General features: G+C 25.5%; 3 long non-coding RNA genes across 3 annotated transcripts in view; 2 read left to right on the top strand and 1 right to left on the bottom strand.

Moving 5' to 3' along the window:
- Nucleotides 1-8,132, bottom strand: part of LOC102670734 — a 10,097-nt gene extending 1,965 nt beyond the window's left edge. The window contains exons 1-2 of the long non-coding RNA XR_004151365.1: nucleotides 7,793-8,132; nucleotides 1,398-1,651 (exon numbers count right to left, since the gene is read on the bottom strand). This is a non-coding gene — a long non-coding RNA (uncharacterized LOC102670734). The remainder of the gene's footprint in view (nucleotides 1-1,397; nucleotides 1,652-7,792) is intronic.
- Nucleotides 546-1,250, top strand: LOC116186384. Its single transcript, XR_004151367.1, has 2 exons — nucleotides 546-903; nucleotides 994-1,250. It is a non-coding gene; the product is annotated as an uncharacterized LOC116186384 (long non-coding RNA).
- Nucleotides 2,891-4,258, top strand: LOC116186382. The gene is made up of 2 exons (XR_004151366.1): nucleotides 2,891-3,331; nucleotides 4,099-4,258. It is a non-coding gene; the product is annotated as an uncharacterized LOC116186382 (long non-coding RNA).
- Nucleotides 8,133-8,930: the final 798 nt, after the last annotated feature.

The following is an 8,930-nucleotide window of genomic DNA, read 5'->3' as shown; positions in this document are numbered from 1 at the left end:
TCTAAAAAAAAAAAAAAAAGTGTGGCCGATCTTGGTGACGTTTTCCTCGGATGTGATTCTACGAACCACTCTTTGTACGTCTGTTGGCAGTGAGCCGAATGAGACGCAACTGTCCCGAACAATTCAACTCCTGATCTTAACTTTGTAGAATTCACTCCATTAAATTGTAAGTTTAAGTAGTTACAAATGCAATTTAAAGAGATAAGCGTTCAACCTGTTACTATATCTATATAATTTGGAAATTGGTATGTACAGTTTAATTTGAAATTTTCCTTTTTCTATATCGCATTTTTTCTCATTTTATCGAAAATATTTTAAATTCCATTTAATTCCGCAATGTTATCAATACCTTTCAACGTTTTGTTACGTTTTCTTCAAAGAAATTTTATTGCTTGCATGTGAAGTAATCGTGGCACGAGCCAAGTCGATCGATTTTTTTTTGCACTATTTGCTGGGATTTTGTTGGGAAACACGTATGTATTTGTATTTTTTTTTCTTATTTATTTTTCTTTTTAATTCCAAAATTGAATTTAAAAGATACAGATCTTCAGAAAAGTTAATTTCAAAATGATCAATCGTATAAAGTAGATATATTTTCTGCAAGAGTCTAATTTAATCTTTCAAATTGTTTTAATAAAATTTGCTTTTTCACACAATTCCCGCATAAGCTTATCAGTTCAGTCAGGTAACTATATTAATTTCTTAGGTAGTCTAATTAGCTGTTCAGATAACTTTATTAAGTACTCATACAGCTACCATAAATTTATTAACTATGTACTTTAGAGCTCCAGTTCCAATAGTTCGATGTATCGGCACGAATACTACTCATATTGGATTGCATTCATATCGTATATTCGCAAGATTTTTCTATCATTTTGTAATTATACATTATTGTATAATATTGTAAGTAAATGGCAGTTTATCGATAATTCTTTCAATTTTATTTAAATTAAAATTTAATTCAATCATATCGATTCCTATTTTGAATGACAGCTGACTGCTGCGTTACGTTGTTAACGATGTATAATGCTTCGACAAGATTGTCCATTGTTTCTTCGAAACAATGCCGATCGTACAATCTACTGGAAATCCGTCAAAACTTCTGCATTCATCCAATATTATACGAATACGATACGATAATATTTATATTTAAAAGCGCACAATAACGTTTCACAAAAAATAGAGGAAATTCTCGCGCTAAATCTTACTTAATGTCATGGATCTATCGAACATTGTAAAATGAATACGTTGTAATTAAATCTGCAGTTATTATATAAGTTCGTAAAATATAAAGATACGAGAGCGGAGAAGAAAAGGGAGAAAGGAAAGAAGAAAAATTTGTCCGCATTTGCAAAAAGGTTAATAATGAAAAATATCTCCAGTATTATCCTACTTACTTTTCGCTGATGCGTGCTCCCCGATGCTCATTGTTGCTTAACGACAACATGTCACATTTCTCGTTACACCGCGGTTAATAAAAGTCCCATCACCAGTCACCGGCATCTTGGCCCTCGTGAACATGATGACGGGCAGAGAATTCTATTTTTCATCGATCGAATCTTGTACGGAGTTGCATTCTTCCTCGAAGGATATCACATCAGGTATATCACAGTCGATGATACATTTCAGCCGGTGTTTTGCGGACCAATTACTGCACATAAAAGAATCACTTGTAAATATGGTTAAAACCGTTAACTATGCCGGTGCTATGAAACGGAGGTTAGGTCAAAAGCTATCACAACATCACAAGTGCGTCCAAAGTTACTTAAATTTTATTTCAATCTTGTTTGCATTATCGTCGTGATGTATTTTATCTTGTCAGAAATGACCCAATCATCTATAATCATCAATTAAATAGATAGAATGTATAAATATATATTTTCATGTTCTTAATTAATTAATATATAATAAATATTTATTTGGTATCTCAAGTTGTTAAACTGATCATTCCACGCGCAAACAATCTAATATCTCGTTATATAGTGTTATTATAATAATAATGATTAAGTAATAACGAGCTCTATGTAACATTAGTAAGGTTAACAATCTATTTGCTGATTTGTCGTGGTTAACAGCCTGCATACAAGTTGCCAACCCTATATGGCGAAAACTTTGAATTCTAATTAGGACTCACAAGTCTCGGAGTTTCTTAGTTCTGTTTCAATAGTAATTGATATATTACTGAGCCACAAAAGCTACAAAAGGAGATTGGCGAGCCAGTTTGCCAAATTGCAACCGTGTATTCGTTATAATTTCTCTTAATATATATTTGCACATGAAATAAATGATTAAATTGAACAATTTCCATATTGTTTTCTTTTGTTATCTCAAATTGTACGTTTACATATATCTTTGTATAAATTTCACATTAATCATGTTAAAAAAAAAAAAAATAGAAATGATTTTGAAATTTGTAAAAGAAAAACTCAAAAAAGATTATTGACATGTTATTACTATGTCACGATTCTTTCTATAGAATAATATTTTTGTAAACAACGTTATTTCATATTTCTAAAAATAACAGAGATATTTATGTGACCCCATTTAATTACTATTTTTTACATACAAGGTATTATCAAACATTGTAATATTTTTGTTATTCTTTTAACATTGTTATTTGATTCACGATGATAAATATCGTGATTCAAGATCTTCTTCCATAAAATCATTTTTCTTCAGTTTTAAGCTCATCAACGATTTTATAATTATAACAATATTTTTATTATCGTATTATTTTATCAGACAATTAAATAATCATATTTAATGTTATTATTTTTATATTTTTATTTTATATTTTTATTATTTTATTAAAATTTATATGAAACAATATTTTATGTCGCCGATATATAAAATATTTTTCATATAATAATTCTTTTTTAGAGCTTTATATAATTATTTTTTTTTAAAAATTAAAAAATCATTAAATTGATTTCTGCCTAAAATTTCTGCCATTCGAAAATATATCTAGTTAAATTCCAATCTTTTCCACTCATTACAACTCGAAATTATCTTTTTCAAGTTCTTACATCGGTATTTATCGTATAAACTATCGTAAGAAAGAACATCAACCATTCTGCGAGTATTCTTTATTCTATGTAATTAAATCGACATTAACGTCATTAAACTAACGCTGGAGGCGCTAGTACGTAGTGCGTATAAGAGTACCAATTAAGCACGTACGTTTTGACACTTGTTATGAAATGTACGAGCAAAAAACAAGATATTAGTACAAAAATTAAATACAAATCCTTATAATCGTTTTTTATAATTTGCTCGTAATTTTATGTATCAGATTAAACTCGTAATTTATTTTAGAAAAATCTTTTTTCAGGTACATTTTTTTTTCTTTATATATTCTTTCTATTTGACATATTCTTCTATAGATACGATTTATCTTTTTTAACGCTGTCATTATTTTTCTCAAAGTAACTTAACCTAATCTAACTATAATCTAACCTAACTAATTTAAATTAATTAAGTTGTAATTTAATTTAAATTTAAATTAAACAGATATTTTTTGATTTTATGATACATAATTTATTTATTATTATTTATGAAGAATAACAATAAAATTTGCAATATCGTGATAAAAATACAAACTTTATTTTATTAGTGAATGCTATTGTGATTATTTTTAAAATAGTTTTATAGAGTTTTTTTTTTATGACTTTTGATGTTATTACTGTTATCAAAATATCTTCTTTTCAATATTTCTTTTATCTTTAAAAACAAGAAAATATTATATATATAAAAAAAGAACTTTTCGACATAGTTATTTTATATTAGTTAAAAGTTGAAAGATATTTTGATGCCATTAATCATACTACGAAATACTAATGAAAGACCATTTCTTATAAAAAAAACAATTTTCCAAAATTGACATAGAAAATAGCATTGATTCATAGATTCGTACTTTGAAAATGACCACAATGATATTCGACAAGAAGTATTAATTTTGGTACTAGTTCGTCAATTTCATTATTTACTTTAAGGAGACACGCAATTTTTCAGGCATTTACATACTATAAGAGAAAATTATATTTTCATTGCTGACTTGATGAAACTGTTCAGAACTCTACACTTTTTTTTTACTTTTAGTCATAGAACAAGTTAGTAAAGTTTATGCGGAACTTGTAGAACACTTTGTATAGAAGTATTGGTTAAACAATTCGGTATAACATGATAATGGAGAGAAAATAGGAAAAGTACTCTAGATTAACGTGGACAGCATCGAATATATATAGTAAATAGTCTATAATTCTAGCACACTTACTAGTCACGTGACAATGAAATATTAGATATCTTTCTATCCCTATGTTTTGAATTATCGAGGATGCTAATAAATGTATCCAGTTTTGATGCATAAAAATTTTTATTACAGAATACAATACAATATAACAAGATAATTAAAAATCACTTCGATAAAATGATAGTAATAAAATCTCTGTTATAACTGTGAAAATTTCATTCGATCTGGTCGAAACAAGTAAGTGCATAGTTTAAATCTCGATTTTCAGATATTTTCAGGTAAGAAATAAACAAAATATTCTATTTACAGGATATTCTTGTAAGAAATATGCTATTGTAATATTAAAAAACGTTTGAATATTGGCTATTCCTGATAAACGAAGTTTTATTTGGAAAAGAATGGAAATTGTGTGCTCAATTTTTTTAATCGATGAAGCAAAAGATTAATCCTAATCCACTCGTATTATATGACTATGGTATGTATAATACATCGAATTTTATTCATTTGTTTATGAATTTTTTCCTGTGATTAATACATGCTCGTTTAATGTCTATTTAACAAAAATTAAATAATTATTCGATGAAGCTATTTCAATTCGAGGAATACGATTTAATGCGAATTTTTTAATCTTGATTGGAAATTTTTAAACTTGAATCACAGTTATAATTAATAACTGCATTTTTTCCACTCGAAGAATTTTACAATGTTTGAAAGAAGCTTGTAAGTATTTGAACAAATATTGAATTAGTTAACTCATACTATAAAAGTTTGAAAAGTAAAGCCTTTTTATTTTGTCTGTTTAGCACCGAAAAAACATTCGATAAGAATTATAATAAGAAATATTCGAAATGAATTAATTACTGTTAAAAAACAGTGAATTCGAATATAAAATTATTACATAAAGTAACGATTAAATAGATAAATTATTTTTTTTATTTAATAATATAACGTATGGGAAAATGATAATATAGAAAATATAATAATTAAAATGAATTAGAAAAATAATATTTGACATCTGAAAATGTCGCCTTTTCCATTTCGTTGAAGATTAAAAAGACAAATACTAAATCTAGAATTCAGGAAAACTTCAAGAAACTCATAGTTTGAATTACGGATTCTTTAAACACTTGAATAATTCTTTTTTTTTTTTTCTTTCAGATTTCAATTATCAAAGTTTTATGATATCTTAGCTGACATAATAACCTTCTTCATTACGAATTATTACTTTTAGTTTTATGTTCATTTGTTCTCAATCTTATCATCAATCTTCTCCAGTGAAAAAGAGAATTATATATGGAAAGATCTCTTTTTATAGTGGTTTTTATATAATCATTTTATACAATTTTACAATATTTTAAATTTTAATGAAAAAAATTTCAACTATATACATATATATATATTATATATATAATCATTTTTTTACAACCTGATACATAATTGATAAAGATTTTAATAGTATTTCTTATATTATCCTATCATTTACTTAAAAAAACGATTAATGTATATATTCTGTAACAGTTAAACTACTATTATTGTATTTCTCTTAAAATTTGGAAAAAACTATAAACCAACAAATGACTATAAAGAGAGATTACCTAAATATTAATTTTCCAATTAATATTGTGTATATATATTTTTTAAGATTACATTTTGTATCATAAAACCAATAACACGGATCTAACACTTTCATATATAGAAATTTATATATAACTATTATATGTAAAAATATCATAGAGTACATGCAATCTTAAAATAATTATTTAATTGCACAAAGAAAAAACTATTTAAAAAATAAGACGAGATAAAAATTAAGAGTAAGAAAAATAAAAAAAGCAAATTCATAGGAATTTTAGGGATTAAAAATATTAATACTTAATATTAAACGATGATATTATTGTTATCGATATATTTAAAAATGCAAATAAACACAAGGTACATTATTAGTATTTTTTTATTGTATTGACGTATTTTTAGTCAAAATATTTTCAACGAGTACTCGTATTATTCAAGTTTCCTGTTTGCAGCAGTTTATATTTATGTGAATAATAATTTTAACATAAGTTACTGTTCAAAAGTTTGGAATCACATCTATTATTTATGATTTATAAAAGAAAACAAAATAATATAGTTTTCTATTTTTATCTTTGTTAAATTTATTGCAGACTTCTTTCACTATATTACTATTTTTTTTTATTTATAAATAAGTGATATCAAACTTTTGACTGTGTATATGATGTATTCGTATATTTATTTTTTATTAATCAACGATTTTTGATACCTTTGATACTTGTTCAAAATTTATTTGCGAAAAAATATAAATTATTTAAAAATATTTGAAATAATTGATGTTTAAATATTGAATAAACAATATTGATTATATAAAATTTAACAATGTGAAGGCCTGTAAAAATATTAATCATAAATCACATAAAAATTTATGTGATTATATGATATGTAAGTATATAATAAAAATAAAAATAAAGTAAAAAGTAAATAGATAATTGGTTTTATTGAAAACAAATTAATTACGACATTAAAAATGACATTAAAAATATTAAAAATTCTATTTTTATTATAACAATATACACAATTAATAAATATCATCGCACTAAAATATAAATGTTAAAAAATAAATTAATTACTTATAAAAATTTATAATTTATACGAAAAAAATAATTACACAAAAGTTTATAAATACACAAGATATTAATTCATAAATATATAATATTTTTATAAATTAAATTCATAAGTTATTGATAATTGTATTCGCTATAAATATTGATGATTATATTCATTAATAAATGTAATAATAAATTTTCATAAATGAAATAAAAAATTTAGAAAATATGTCGACATATATAAAAATTCGATTTAAAGCGTGATGAATGGAAGTAATAGATCTACAAAACAATATAAGAATAACAAAAAAAGACAGTAAAAAGGGAATATTAATATGTGCGTTACAAAAAAATCTTTTAATATTTTTAAAAAGAAATAAAAAATAATATTAATAAAAATGACATGGTAAATATAAAAATTGCATATTATTCGATATAGATATATAATATATATATTTTATTTAAAAAAAATTGATACGAACTGAAAATATACAACTTATAAATATATGCGAAATTAAATATTAATTGAAATATTAAAAATATGTTAGTTGAACCAACGAATAGATATAATTTATTTATTAATATAAATTTTAAAGAAAATAATATCGTTGTAATTGAAAAGATGAACAAGAAGATAATTCAAGAAAAATATTATGAAATATTATTAAGAATAATACCAATAGAGAGAGTGGCGCCATCAACGATACTAATGGCGATGAAAATATCAACAACAAAAATATTAACCCCTAATGATTACTACGTCAAACTTAATAAAAACATTAGTTTAACTAATATTAAAATAAATAAAAAGATTTAAATATTTAACCCTACATTTACCATTCAACGAATTATACCATAAACTATATAAATATTAATAACACCATTAAAATATAGTCATTATAACAATTTGTCGAACACTTTTTACCTTCTTTAGCGTGTTCACATATAACAGTTAGCCACTTGGACAAAATTCATTAACTCCTTAATTATAGAATACACCTTTGATTTTGTTCTTTTTTTCTGTTCATCATATATGTTTTATTTAACATTTAAAAGTTTTTTAGTAATTAATCAACGGAACAAAAAGTATTAAAATGTAGAATATCCACTGGTTTCGATGTTAGAATTTTGATGAAGAACCGTTAGGCGTGGTAAGAAGCCCGATGACACAGGTTGGAAAAAAATACAATTTAATTTGAGTGGCGAAAATAAAAAAGAGGAATTGACAAATTTTTAATTGTTTTGAAGTGCTGGATCATACCAAAAACAATTTGTTACAAAATGAAATTGAATTTAAGAAATAAAAAAAACGGTGAAATATAAAAAAAATTTAATATCTCGATCGATAAAAACTGAACGAATTGTTTATCGACTGAGAACGACCACTTTTTAAGAAAAACATTGCAACGAAAGCTCGAGCAATCGTGCAATATTTATAAAAATCAAAAGAAGAAACAATTATGATATAATGAGAATTCGTCGATATAGGTTACATCGTATCAACCAAATGGAAAACACCGAAAAAAAATTTCACTGACACAATAAACTCGAAGGCGAGACCGAAAATCCACAAAACGATTGCGTTTCCTTACGTCGAATTCACACATAATTTAAATCACTAATATTCAGCATCGGTGTAGAAAGGCGGGACGATCTGTACGAGAAATCTCGCGTGCATCAATACACAAAACTATATTTCGGACTGATTATCGAGAGCACCAAAGGATCCGATGATATTTAACAAGTACCACCACCCTTTTTTTCCACCGATCATCAACGGCACATTCTCTTCGTTATTTTGATTCACTCGAGCCCGAACCTAAACCCGAGGGAGATAGACAACACAACAAGCAGGCACACAGATCAAGAGAGGACAGACCGCGTGTATGTTATATAATGTACCCGCGTACGTGTAGATGCGTGAGAAAGAGTAAGTGAAGTGAATAAGTGAGAAAGAGAGAGATAGAGAAAGAGAGCGAGAGAGAGCACGCGAGAGACAGAGAAAGCTAGAGCAAGAGAGAAAGATAGAGAGTGGGGAGGAAAAAGAGAGATAGAATGAGCAA

Source organism: Apis dorsata, unplaced genomic scaffold (assembly GCF_000469605.1).
Source record: "Apis dorsata unplaced genomic scaffold, Apis dorsata 1.3 scaffold_41, whole genome shotgun sequence".
NCBI classification, from domain to species: domain Eukaryota; kingdom Metazoa; phylum Arthropoda; class Insecta; order Hymenoptera; family Apidae; genus Apis; species Apis dorsata.
The sequence above is the reverse complement of the archived record's forward strand: the minus strand, read 5'-3'. Positions and strand labels throughout refer to the sequence as shown.